General features: G+C 48.4%; 1 long non-coding RNA gene across 3 annotated transcripts; it reads right to left on the bottom strand.

Moving 5' to 3' along the window:
• Window positions 1–2,034: 2,034 nt before the first annotated feature.
• Window positions 2,035–8,456, bottom strand: LOC114484445 (uncharacterized). Of its 3 annotated transcripts, XR_003677330.1 has the most exons (3): window positions 8,360–8,456; window positions 4,830–6,479; window positions 2,035–2,206 (listed from the first exon to the last, which is right to left on the bottom strand). It is a non-coding gene; the product is annotated as an uncharacterized lncRNA (long non-coding RNA). The 3 variants fall into 3 exon arrangements; XR_003677328.1 differs by lacking the exon at window positions 2,035–2,206 and having other exon boundaries at window positions 4,682–6,479; XR_003677329.1 differs by lacking the exons at window positions 2,035–2,206; window positions 8,360–8,456 and adding an exon at window positions 8,030–8,044 and having other exon boundaries at window positions 4,682–6,479.
• Window positions 8,457–9,631: the final 1,175 nt, after the last annotated feature.

Raw genomic sequence — 9,631 nt, 5'->3', positions numbered from 1 at the left:
CAGGAACTGGTTTCTCCATGCTCCCACCAAGCTTTGACCGGCATGTGGTACTGTAATTGTGTTTGCCTGAAAGGCTCTCCACTGGACTCAACTACTTGAGGTAGAGATTCTGTTTTGTTTTGCATATTTTCATATTTGTATCAATAACATTATCTTACTTGCATAATAAATATTCGCCGACTGAATGACTACAGAGCTTACGGAGTGTTGTGTAGGTGTAAAGCGCCCTGTGGAATAGCGAGCTCATCCACCACAGGTGTTCATTCAGTGTTGGGCATCTTGTGGGAAAGGAGCGGTCATACTGGGAAAAATGCAGAATGCTTTAGAGTAAAACCTCCTGAAATGCCAACATACCTGGGGGGGAGGGTTTATTTGAGGTGGAAGAAAAACAATAAGACTTTGGAAAGTACTTGTGAGATATTCAACTTTTGAGAATCTTCAGTTGATGATCCATTAGGGAAGAAAAAATCAGATACCAGTTTCCTGTCGGTGCTGGTACTCAGCTGCAGTCTTATTGATTTCAAATGCTGTCTATCTTTGGCAGGGCAAGCAGCTCCTTTTCCAGCATCTGCACATGAGCCTTCATGCACCCAAGAATGTTAGGTCCGTTTGCTTACTAAATCACAGTTCCTATGCTTATCAATGATGAGCAAATAAATAGTGTGATAGGGTGTCTTTTTTTTTTTTTTTTAACTTAACAGAAAGAATGGGAGATTTGGAGCCAGAAGACTCCTGAAGTCCCAGCCTTGACTCCCAAAGTCCCAGTCACTCTTTGCTTGTGTGAGCTTGTGTGATCTTAAGCTCTTTTTATTTAATTTTTTGGCCGTGCCCAGACCAGCCCTCTGCAGTGAAAGTGGCAAATCCTAACTGCTAGACCACCAGGGAACTCCCAGTCTTAAACTCTTAGTTCCTCAATGATGTCATCCTCAAAATGGGGTATAACAATGACAGCAGTAATGGGCCTACAGGGTTATAGTGACTGTCAAATGAGGTGCCTTAGACTTCGCTGAAAGATCCTTTTCTTAAGTGGTAAAATTATGACTTTCATACAACTATGAAATAGACAAGGGTCAAAGATTTTATTTAACTCATTGGTTAATGTGTACACTAGTAAGATGTTCAAACTGGCTCAAATGAGAATTTGACTTACGGAGATTTTTATTCTCCTCAGGACATAATTCCTTTGCATTGCCGTGAACAGAAAAAAAAAAATTGTGTTGTCAGTTTTCTGCAACTTAACTTCTATCCCTGTAGAACTGTTAAGTAGCTTAGTCCATCAAAAGCCAAGGTGCACGCTAAATGGAGTCAGATAATCCCTGGAAAGTCTGCTAGAAACCCCCCAGCACTCTACTGCAAGGACACCAGGATTCTCTTTTGCCCACTTCTAAGTCTAGCAATTTTTCCTGACACCCAGTAGTAGCTGGGTATTCCTGCCCCTGGACAATCCTATCTAGTCCTTTCTTTCTCCTTGACAACATCACACCTGATCCCACCCCCTCCCACGCCACCCTCTTCTCCACTGGACCAGATCTTTAGAGAAAAGGCTGGCCCCCCTCCTCCAAGACCATTCTCCCTTAATTAACTTCCCTCTCTTGTTTTTTCAGTGGTTCCCCTCCTCCTCCTTCTTGGTTCCTACTCTGTGGCTTAGAAACAGCTTTAAATCCCTCTTAACTTAAAAACAAACACAAAACAAAACAACTGCCCCTCTGTTTGTGCAGTTATGCTATGTAAAAACAACAACAACAAAAAAACCCTTGACATTTTGATGGCTTACAGCAGAGATCAACAAACTTTTTCCTTAAAGGGTCAGGTAGTAAATATTTTCAGCTTTATGGACCACATAGAGTTTTCTGTTCCTATTCACTTTGTTTTTCTTTACAACTCCTAAAAAATGTAAAAGCAATTCTTAGCTTGCAGACAGTACAAAAGGAGGCTGCAGGCTGGATTTGCTTTTGAGAAACAAGTGTTTATTTTTCACTCATGTCTCTGAGGCAGAATATATCTGTCCTCCCCCCCCCCACGGGGAGGGGGTGTGGGTGTGGCCACGTGCTGGCCGGGCCAATGGAATGTTAGCAAAATGTGGCCTGAGGAGAACATACCTTGAGTACCTGCCGGTCTAAGAAAGACGAAAGACAAGTGCAGCAGACCTGGACCCAGATCCCAGCTTGGAACCGTGCCAGCTTAGATTAGCCGAACCTCAGCCAACCTGTGATGGACAGTGCGGACGACTGACTGTTATTTCTGTTTTGCTGAAGAAAATCTTAGACTAGTGTTCCTGAAAGTGTGATCAGAACACCTGGGATACTTGTAAGTATCAGTTTCCTGGGGCCTCTCCTTGGAGGGACTAATTTGGAATATCTGGGGCGAAGACTTAATAACATGCATTATTACTTAACCTCCCCGGGGAGTTTGAGACCGGCTGTCTCAGTCTTCATGAGGTCTTTGGTTCATACCGGTAGTAACTGCTTTCACTGGGTACCGACCATGCACCAGATGCTTTGCATATATGTGTGATCTTACTTTTAAATTTTGCAACAACTCTAACTCATACTATCCCCATTTTACAGCTGAGGAAACTGAGGCTTGGAGAGGTTAAATAACCAACCTAAGATCACATGTCTATCAAGGAGCAGGGTCAGACTTACCCGGTGATTCTACTATGCCTGCTGCCCACTGGCATAAGTTAATTTGGTTTCCAGCTTTAGTCTTACTTGACATATATAATTATGCAAATCACCCTGTGCTGTCAGTTCTTCTAGCCAAAGACAGTGTAGTGAAACAAAAGGGAAGACTAGAGCAAGGAGAAGAGCTGGATAATGGTGCTGGGAAGCTCTGCCTGTGGACTGTTTGTCAAGGGAAGGGGCAGGGCCAAGGCTACTCGGTCAGGGTTGATGGGCTGTTTCTGGTTCCTGAGGACCTAGAGAAAGGAGGGAGGGAAGGGAGAAGGGTCCGCCAGGGCCGAGGGGTTGAGTGGTCCCACCTGAGATGGCTCACAGTGTAGCCAGAACCTTTAAAGAGAGCCGACATCCACACAGGTGGATTCCATTCCCTTAGAATTGCCTGGAGAGGGTGTTTAAAATGCTCGTTTTCAGGCTACACCCCTCCCCAGGCCCCACTCTGACCTGATAGGTCTGAATTACACCTAGGGATCTTCCTTTTCAGCAGGCTTTCTGAGTCTGATGTTGGTGTTTTTAGATCACATTTTGAAAAACACTGAACTAAAGAAATGATTCACAAACGTTAGATTTTCCGCTTTGAAAAAAATTAAGGAACATGAATAGTGTAAGTAAATTATAAAATGCAGAAAAATAAAAGGAAAAAAATCATTTGAAATTCTATCAGTAAAAGATACTACTATCAACATTTTGATGTGTATCCTCCCACATTTTCCCTGTGTGTGTGCGTAGATAGATGGGGCCATACGCTATATATTACTCTGTAGCTTGCTTTCTTGCCTTTAACCATGTATGTTAACACACCCTTGAAGTCAATAAATATACATGTACATCATATTTATGGTAGATTTTCAGGTATCAGTGGAGATGCTTGTCTTGGGGGACTGGTCTGGGACCTTTCACCTCCTCTTCAACTCACACTATCGAGCAAACACTACCCTTGGGTAAGGCCAGAGCTTGGGGTTCATCTCTGAACCCCAGTGCCCTTCATTCAGCTACACTTTATAGAGTCCTGCCTGGGCCCGGCAGAGAGGAGCTCTTGGTTGGTTCTGGGCAAGGGGCATCCTTTACCGGCATTATGGGCAAACGCTCCTGGTTTCCTGCAAGCAAAATGGGGATTTTTCAGCCTCTGAGGGTTTTCTGGCCCTGAAGGGACGGTCGGTCCACAAGGCTGGCAGCTTTGGGTTAAAGGAGTGTCCGTCCCGACCCCACCCCTTACCTCCCACCCACGGGAGCCCCTCAGGGATGAAGTTCAAGACTGACTCAAGGATTGAAACCATAAACCAAGCGAAGCGTTGCCTGAGCGGCTGCCTTTGAACTGCAGAGATGGCCTCCCCCAGGCTCTGCCCTCCCCGTGCAGCCCCCTACCGGGGGCCCCAGCAACAACGCAAAGTTCAAATCTATGGCTACATGGAAGCGCATTTGGGAACAATCAGGGGGCCCCTGACCTCTGACATGTGACCCCAGGGCCGCCCTCCCTGCCTCAGAGACTAGGCTTGAGTCCTTGGAGCCAAAGAAAAAAATGTGCTGTAGAGTCCCATTTTTGAGAAGAAATGAACTTAGAATACAAATCACTAGTAAGTTTTTTAAAAAAATAATTGGTATAATTGGCTTCAGTCTGCGAGATAAACAACACAGCAAATCCTTTAACCTCCTGTTCAGGGCTGTAAAGGGGCCTGTATTTGTATTTTCCTGGTGCTTTTATGACCTAGGGCCTGGCCTCTCTCCCCTCTGGACTGGGGCGGGCACAGAGCCGGGCTAATCCCAGAGCAGTTTCGGAAATGAGGGTCTAGAATGGAATTTCCTCCACACGCCCTCCAGGCCACAGCCTCTTCACTGCGCTTCCCCCTCTGGATGGCTCTGGGCCCCACTCTGGGAAACAAAGGGACTTTCTGAGTTTTCCTTGGAGCCCAGCGAGCCACGCGTGGTACAAAAATTCAGTGAAAGCAGCTCTTATGTTCCCTTCCCAGTGGTAGGGCCGTCAGAGGAAAGGAAATCAAGCGCTGCACATTTATGAGGTTTACTATGTAGAAATAAATCTCTGGGGAGGGAATACAAAAATGTATCTTGTAGCTAGGAGCCTTGCCCTCAAAGAGCTTACCGTTTAGTTGGAATAGCGTAACTAATCAGAGTACAGGGAGAAAGTCAACTCACAATTCAAGATGGCAATCCAAGCGATCCTTTGATAGATGAATGTTCCAGGCCTTAAGAGTTCAGGAAATGTGAAATATTTGTTGAGCATCTCCTCTACTGGATATGATAAGGGGTCGCAAAGACCCTTCAGTTGTAACTTGTCTCAAAAGGTGGTTCCCAACCATTTTTTCCTTCTGTGCACAGGCCACTCCCTCTTGGAGAGGCGGAGTTTATTTCTTCACTTCCTTGAATCCGGGCTGGCCTATCACTGCTTTGACAAGAAGAAGATCGTAGAAGTTATGCTGTGCTAGTTAGTTCCAGGCCTGGCCTTTAAGAAGACTGGCAATTTCTGCTTCTTTTCTCTTAGAACCCAGCAGACATGCTGTGAGGAAGTCCAAGAAGCCACATGGAAAGTCCAAATGGAGGCCAATTCAGGCTCCAGGACCATCGTCCTAGCTGAGTTTCTGCCAATGGCACCCACTTGCTAGGTGTGTGGTGAGCCATCTTGGCAGTAGACCCTTCAGCCCGATTGGTCCACCTCAGCTGACAGTACTTGGAGCCGACAGGCGCTGCTTTGCAGAGTTGTGTCCAGGTGCAATGCTGTGAGCAGATCAATGACAGTCGTGGCATTCATGCGTCAGCTTTGCTCTCAAAACCATCCTATAAAGCAGATATTATTAGTATTACCCCCACTTTGTGGATGAGGGGCAGAGATGAAAGAGGTAGGCAAATTATCCAAGATTACACAGCTAGTAAGTGGAGAAGGCATGAGAACACAGACTGTGTCCTGGGGTTGGTGCATATACCAATTGGAGTCAGGTATATTAATTAGGAAGTTGTGTGATATAAAACACGAAGATGGATGGGTTGGGACTGAGTAAAGGAGGAACCCACATGCCAAGATAAAAAGTTAGCACTTCATTTAATAATGGCCCTTTAAAAGTGGTCATTGAAGGCTTTTGAGTAGAAGTGACAGGATAAAAAGAACTTACATAAGTGATTGACATTGGGTGGTTTGAAGGGACAAGGGGCCATAAGCAGATGAGTCAGCAGAGGGATAGAATTGTTCAGGAGGGAAGTGATGGGGATGCCGCCTAGGGTGGCAGCAGTGGGAATGGAAAGACACATGCCAAAACTTGAAAAGAAAACCAGTGTTAGGATCCAATGACCAATGGTTCCAAAAATTTGCATCTGAGTGTCCCAAAGGAGAACGGTTTAGGTGATACCACTAAAGAACTGGTAATGCAGAAGGAGAGAAGTATGTCTTATGCACTCAGAAAGTTGTTAGTAGAATTGGATCAGAATTGAGGATGACAAATGGAGTTTTAGCTTTGCTGAAACCGGAGGGCTGGCAAAGAATGAAGATGTGGAAATCATGGCCTCTGCCCTCAAACAATTTATAATCCTGAGTTCTCTCTTTCTCTTACATATATATACCCAACCACACATTCATACATGATACACATTCATACACATACACCAGATGGCAAGTAGAAGTAGTGCATAATAAATAATAATAAAAAGAATGAACTGCCAAAACGATGGGTACTGAGTGGTCAGGAAAGGGGAGATCGATGGCCCTGCAGCATCCAAAGGGGTTACCAGTAGAACCAGAGGTGGCATCTTCCTGTGAGACTCACTCAAAGACCAACATCCCAGGGTGTAGAGGGACTGTGGGAAAGAAAGATTATCACAGTCAGTACACATTCTTTGAAAACGTGATTTTTAACGACCATAAAGTATTCCATCTCATGAGTAACTACAATTTATTAAACTATCGCTGTAATACTGTACATTGATGAGGTTGATAATCTTGGCAATTTTTTAAAAAAACATTTTTAAAAATTAATTAACTAATTTTTGGCAGCGTTGGGTCTTCGTTGCTGCGTGCGGGCTTTCTCTAGCTGCGGCGAGCGGAGGCTACTCTGTTGCAGTGCATGGGCTTCTCATTGCGGTGGCTTCTGTTGAGGAGCACGGGCTCTAGGTGCGTGGGCTTCAGTAGTTGTGGCACGTGGGCTCATTAGTTGTGGCTCACGGGCTCTAGAGCGCAGGCTCAGTAGTTGTGGCACAGGCTTAGTTGCTCCGTGGCATGTGGGATCTTCCCGGACCAGGGCTTGAACGCGTGTCCCCTGAATTGGCAGGTGGATTCTTAACCACTGCGCCACCAGGGAAGTCCCCAGTTTTGGTGATTATAAGTAACACTAACGTGAAAGTCTCTGTAAAAAATTTTTGCATACATCTGATCATTCTTTGAAGAGCGATTCCTAGAAATGGAATAGTGGGCTGAAAGATGAACATTTAAAAATATTCTTTCAAAAAAAAAAAAATATTCTTGATACTGATTGCCAAGCAGCCTGCTAAAAAAATTGCCCACTCACACTTTGCCCAGCCCTGTCTAAGAAGCCCATGCCACTTTTCAGGTTACGAAGGAATAAAAAAAGAAGGCATAAAACTGTATACTCTGTCTGAACTTTTTGTAAATTAAATATGTGAAAACAGATGAAAAGATAACCCCAAATGTTAACAGTGTGTAACTCTGGTTAATGAGGGTTTATGGGTGATCTACTGTTCTTCTTTATCCCTTTCTATATAAATTTCCTAAATAGTATGGGTATTACTTTCAAAAAACTTTTTTTTTTTTTTGGTACGCGGGCCTCTCACTCTTGTGGCCTCTCCCGTTGCGGAGCACAGGCTCTGGACGCGCAGGCCCAGCAGCCATGGCTCACGGGCCCAGCCGCTCTGCGGCATGTGGGATCCTCCCGGACCGGGGCACGAACCCGCGTCCCTTGCATCGGCAGGCGGACTCTCAACCACTGCGCCACCAGGGAATCCCTCGAAACACATTTTTTTTAAAGCAGAAAAAGGAATATAACAGAAAGAACACTGTGCTCAAGTCAAAGGAACTGTGTTGTCCAAGGTCTCCTGCTGGCAGTGTCCGCTAGCTCGGACAAGCCAGGCAGCCCTGCTGAGTTTCCGCTGGCTCATCTCAAACAGCCGCCAGTGGTTCTCAGCCCAGAGAATCATTAAAATCACCTGGGCACTTAAAAAATACCTTCCCTGGGACTTCTCTGCCGGTCCCGTGGTTAAGACTCCGCGCTTCCAACTGCAGGGGGCACGGGTCCCATCCCTGGTCCTGGTCGGGGAACTAAGATCCCGCATGACTCACAGGTAAGCCAAAAAAAACCCCCTAAAACCTTCCCTGAGTCCCACCCCAGACTCACTGAATCTCAATTTGCAGGTGGGGGGGGAGAGCGGGAGCGGGCACGGATACTTTAAAAATGTGACTCACGTCCCCCCATGAGCAGCTGAGGGGCGAGCAGCCCCCAGCAAAGGCTCTAAGGAAGGCCTCGCAGGCCCGTCCGCCATTCCTCCCCGTAGAGCTGCGCTCGCATCTGGGGAGCAGGGGCGCAGAGAGGAAGGGGCGGTTGCCCTGCCGGAGGCCCATCGTTTGTGTGTATTTGCCTCGCCTCAGCTGCAGGTAGGTGCCCTGACTCACATGCAACCCCGTTTACAGACAGTGAGTCAGGACCAAACAAAAGCGCGTCTCTCACTGAGGCAGCCAGTTCCTCCTTCCTTCCAGGCGCCCGAGAGGTCAGAGGGGTGAAGCCGGGCAGCCCCCCGACCCATCCCGCGCGAGGGGCAGAACCGGCGGTCTTGCCTCCGGGAGGTTTGTGGTCCAGGAGGGGCCGCGGAGGTGGGGCGGAAGGCAGCGCGGGACGAGGCTGCGTGCGGCCTCCTGCTGCCTCCGCGCCAATGGGGAGCCGCCACCTCACGCGGGCCGGGCCCGCGGCCTCGTCTGAAGCCGGCCGATTAGGGCGCTTTAATCCTTTGCTCTGCTCCTCGGGCTCCGTCGGCGGGGAAGGGGGCTGGGCCGGCTGCCGGTTCCCTCAGCAACGGGGCCTGGCCCGGCTCCATTGTGCGGAGGGCCCCCGCTGGGAAGGGCCGTGGGGAAGGAAGGGGGGAGCCGCCTTGCCAGGCCTTCCCTTCGCAGCGGCGGTGGAGCTGTGGACCCCCGGGCGCGTGCCGCCGGAAGGCGGTGGGACGCCCTCGGGGTCCTCGGACCCGCCCTGGGCGGGGACGGCCGCGGAGGGGCCTGCGGGCATAGCGGGGCTCTCTGTTTACGCGCCGACACGAGGCTGCAGGCCGACTTGGCAGCGCGCAGCGGGAGGAGGCGTTCGAGAGCGTTTGCGGGCGGGCGAGCTTTCCCTTGGATGCAGAGGAGGCGGCCGCTCCCCGACGGCCCTGCTTGGCGGCCGGCCCTGGCCTTCAGCCCCGAGAGCCCACACTTGGCATTTTCTGACCAGCCTGTCAAAACGACCGAGGATTCTTCTTAGCATTTCTCTTTTCGGAGCTTCTTAATGGCTTCTCCCACTACGGCCCCTTCTACCGCGGGGATTCGCAATCCTCCGCCCTCCGACTGCGCCATCTTCTCTCCGCGTTTTACTGTGGGCCTTTCTCCCCCTCCCCCCTGCGCCTTATTCATCTCTCCCCACATTCCTTTTTCCCATTTATCTTTTATTTCCTTCACGCACGCACGCATACACACACCCATTGCTAAAACAAAGGAAAACCTCCCATCCTCTTTCTAGTCTCAGTTTTCTGTCAGGATAGTAAAAGTTCAGATGGCCTTGAGGGGGATCAATAAGACCGTCCAGGGCTAAAGACATTAGCACACTTTGTGAACCAGATATGCCCTCCGCTTTAGAGTGCTTCTGTCACTAGTAATGTTTGGATTCTTGGTACTTAAGGATGTGAGCTTCCAGATTAGAAACATAGCTGCTACAAAAGTGACCACTTTTCCCGACCACACCCAAGGAGGAAGA

The sequence above is a fragment of the Physeter macrocephalus genome, chromosome 19, assembly GCF_002837175.3.
Source record: "Physeter macrocephalus isolate SW-GA chromosome 19, ASM283717v5, whole genome shotgun sequence".
Taxonomy (NCBI): Eukaryota; Metazoa; Chordata; class Mammalia; order Artiodactyla; family Physeteridae; genus Physeter; species Physeter macrocephalus.
This window is presented reverse-complemented; position numbering and strand designations above follow the sequence as displayed.